Below are 4,311 nucleotides of genomic sequence, written 5' to 3'. Positions count from 1 at the left end.
ATTGCTCTGGTCATCTTACCCATCAATATGATCCTGTTGCTCAAGACTACTAACCTCATGATCTATCACACCAACATTATAAGTTATGAGAAGTTACTAATCGTAGCCACCACATTTATATCCAGTTTGTAACAAACAGGAAGTTTCTCAGTGCTGATAGTGGAAGACATCAGTGCCGGTACACTGCTGGTCACAGATGTAATGGAACATTCCTTGGCATGCTCCTCGGTGCCAACTGCAAAATGGAAAATGGAAAATGAAAATGGAAAAAATAACAAAGAAGGCATGGCCAGAGATAACAAAAGTAGCAAGCATGAGATTTGCTGAGATCCATGCAATTTTTCAAATCAATAGTGGGTGTTGGGCAGTAAAGATTAAATCCTGGTTACTAAAGGTACCATATAGAAATATGCTGAAGAAATTTAGTGGGTCATGCAGCACCATAGGCAGTAAAGGGTGACCAATATTTTGGGCCTGGGCCCTTCATCAGAGATAAGGGGGGGGGGGGGGGGGGAACAGGCTGATGCCTGAATAAAGGGTGGAGGTGGAAGAGGAGTAGAGGAGAGGTGTGTGGGTGCGGGAAGAGGAATGGGGAGGAGCACAGGCTGAGAGGTAACAGGTGGATAAAGGTTGGAAGGTAGAAGAGAAAACAGCTGAGAATTGATAGGGGAGAGGGCAGAGGGCTGGAAAGAAGTAGCTCATTGATGGAAGGGAGGGGGTGAGGAGCTGGAGGAAAGGAGGGAGGGAGAGGGATAGGGAAAGAGTGACACTGGGGGTCAATGGAAATTTGAGGTGGATGTTAATGCCATCTGGTCAGAGACTGCCGAGATGGAATACAAAATGTTTTTTTCTCAATTTGCAGATAACCTCATTTTGGCAGTGCATGAAGCCATGGACAGACATGTCTGTAAGGGAATGGTGCATGGAATTAAAATGGTTGGCCACTAGGTGGTCCCTACTATTGCAGCAGACAGAGCAAAGATGTTCACCTATTACCTCTTACCTGTTAGACCAAATTAATCTGCAGCACTGTTTAACTAGCTCTTGCCCCACAGAATTTAGATCTTCCTACCTTGGTTCTATTCTTCTTTTCCCTTGTCCAATTTCTTTCCACCTACATCTGTCATAACTCTGATGCCCTCTCTGCCACTTTGACAGTTTGTTGCCTCAACTGGCTCATTTTCACCAAGTATATCTAAATCCTTTCTAATGCCTTTCCAAGCCAATATAACCTGACAAACAGTACTTGAATTGAGACCCAACTAGTTTCTCCAACTTGTTTTTCAACTCAATCATCTTTTCCAAGTCAACTTGTAGCAACGGGAATTTGTATGGGCCTGAGCGGGCCAAGTTAAATCATGTCCAGGTGCCCAGTCAACTTTCTACATGTGCATGAAATGGCTCAGAAATGGGTGTGACCATTCTTCACTTTGAGGCTCTTCAACATTCAATCATATAACACAGAAATAAAAAGGTCATATGAATCAATTTTTGACCTATTATTTTGATAATTTGCAAAGCAGAGAAAGATTAGCGTTTGTCATGCAGGGCCATTCGGGACATGACACTACTTAAACATATTTCAGTTTGTTTCTTTTGATACCTGAGCTCAGTCGATAGTGTTAATGCCAAAAGATTGTGTGACTCAGAGGGATATACCGACCTTAACAACTCTGCTGGCTAACACTAGGTGGCACCATTTAACTGAAGTTTTTGATTTTTATGAAGGTCTAGGCAGCATTGAGAGTAATTAATTTTGTTTATGATCAATTCCATGAAGCGAAACGTGATTCTTTTGTCCTATCTTTTAATTAGTAGTAATACTGATTATTTATGATATCCTCCATGCAGAAGATAAAAATTATTCTGAAATATTTCCCAAAGGAATGCTCAGAACAATGACTGCTCATATTAATAAGCCAGTTCCTGATGCAGTTTCAAGAATATTCTTGCTGAATCAATCGGCGGTCATTGATCTTTCCACTGGTGGAGGGAGGAAATGGCACCAAGGCAGCAATATGTCCCGTAACCAGTATGATAACAATGTCACAGTTTGGAGCCCACGGGGACATATACATCAGATTGAATATGCTATGGAGGCAGTGAAGCCAGGTTCAGCCACTGTGGGGCTGAAATCAAAAACACATGCAGTTCTAGTAGCTTTGAAGAGAGCTCAGTCAGAATTGGCTGCTCACCAAAAAATGGGTACTCCATGTTGACAATCATATTGGTATCTGCATTGCTGGTCTCACAGCTGATGCTAGGCTGCTGTGCAACTTCATGCGTCAGGAACGTTTGGATTCACGGTTTGTATTTGACAGGCCGCTGGCAGTTTCAGATCTTGTAAGCCTGATCGGAAGCAAAACTGAAATTCCCACACAGCGGTATGGAAGAAGACCACATGGTGTGGGACTCCTTATTGCTGTCTATGACGATATTGGCCCTCATATTTTTCAGACATGTCCGTCCGCTAACTACTTTGACTGCAAGGCCATGTCAATTGGTGCTCGTTCACAGTCAGCTCATACCTACCTTGAGAGAAATATGGAAGCCTTCCAGGACTGTAACTTAAACAAATTGGTTAAACATGGTCTACAAGCCTTGACAGAAATACTCCCCGCTGATCAGAATCTTGCTATAAAGAATGTCTCAATTGGAACTGTCGGTAAAGACACTGATTTCACTATTTGCGATGACGACGATGTTGCACCATTTTTGGAAGGTTTAGACCTCAACGAAAGGCAGCTCCATCTGATGATGCCCCTTCATCTGAAAAACTAGAAGAACCACTGGAACATTAATCTATTGATCTACAATTTTGTGCTTCATATCTGTTTTTACAGCACAGCACTGCATTGGCAGGGCATTTGATGAACTTGCATTTCAATAAAATGGGGATGAACAAAACTGTAGTTGGTTATTTTCCACAGAGGTTTTGTTCCCTTTCAATATAAAGCAACTTTACAATGTAAAGCAACTTTACATCCAATAAACGTATTAGCTAAAAAAAAAAGAATATTCTTGCTGTAGATAGAGTTGATTCAGGAGACAATTCCAGACTATGAGGTCTCTATGCCCAAAGGCCATCTTGACCATGGGAGCAAGAATGGAGATTAAATAATTTAGAATTCAAAGATTGATGAACCTAAAAGCAATGTAGATCAGGAGGATAGGGTTACTTAGGAGACTGTTTTTAAGTGGTAGAACTTATGCCAAGTTAGGGACAAGAGTGCATTGGAATATTTAAGTCTAGAGACGCCAATTGAATAAATGGATGTTTCATTGATGGACGGTCTGAACTAGGAGCTGAAGTAGAATGTGTTAGAGACAAAGGTTTGGTCGATATGCTCAAGTTAGATAGTGCGTTGTCGAGCTCATGAACTGTTTTGTGCAGTCTGAAGCAATGGTCAAAGAGTGATCTCACATATTGATGTCAAGGGTACATATCTTGTGGGGGGATACAGGTTATATGTACATACCATTTTTCATGTTTATACAGTTTGCTTATAATTTATTGTATGTAGATTCATGCATTTTTCTAGAGTCTGAATTAGGGACTGTATAAGCAGATTTGGCAAAGTGCATGGCGATGTTGTCCTGTTTGACCAACACTCCAAAGATCATTGCTAATGTTTATCTAAGTAAGTCCAGTCAAGTTCAGTTAGCTGTTGGTAAGTGTCTGAATATATATTTAGCCAATTTGACTCAACTCATATGGAGTACATTTAACAAAATTATCATTGTTGTAAATATTAAGCTTATAAATGTCTGAAAAGTATTTTTAATCTGAGCTTTTGATCTTGATTCATGCATTTTTCTTGTAGCAATTATATTTCATTTAATCAATCTGGCAGTGAACCAAATTTAGTACGTGCTGATCCAAAGCCCCAAGTAATGCTGAACCCAGGAAGTTTACATTAATCAGATTATAATATAGCTTTTTGAATAAGAAAGTGTGATCATTATTTCACAATACATGGTGTGATGGGACTATTGCATCTTTCTCATCCTGGTTAGAAATTTGAAAGCCTAAGGTTTGGGTGTTGCTGTGATGTTTGTATACTTCTGGGACATGGGACAATACAATCTAATGGAATGAGTCAGTCCTTTATTTGAAATGAAATAAATTTAGTCAGACTTAACCCAGCCTATAATGGATGGGTATGAGCATCTTTTGTACAAATTAAACACGACTCTTACACATAAAATGCGTTATGGTACTTACCATATATACTCGTGCAAAAGCATATTTTCTAGACCATTTTTTAATGTTAAATTTATGGGGTGGACTATTTTTGAGGAGCTGAAATT

The 4,311-nt window shown here is 39.9% G+C and overlaps 1 pseudogene; it reads left to right on the top strand.

Moving 5' to 3' along the window:
* The first annotated feature begins 2,018 nt into the window (after positions 1 to 2,018).
* LOC138737637 (proteasome subunit alpha type-1 pseudogene) lies at positions 2,019 to 2,829 on the top strand (annotated as a pseudogene).
* The last annotated feature ends 1,482 nt before the right edge of the window (positions 2,830 to 4,311 follow it).

The sequence above is a fragment of the Narcine bancroftii genome, chromosome 6 (genome assembly GCF_036971445.1).
Source record: "Narcine bancroftii isolate sNarBan1 chromosome 6, sNarBan1.hap1, whole genome shotgun sequence".
Lineage (NCBI taxonomy): Eukaryota > Metazoa > Chordata > Chondrichthyes > Torpediniformes > Narcinidae > Narcine > Narcine bancroftii.
This window is presented reverse-complemented; position numbering and strand designations above follow the sequence as displayed.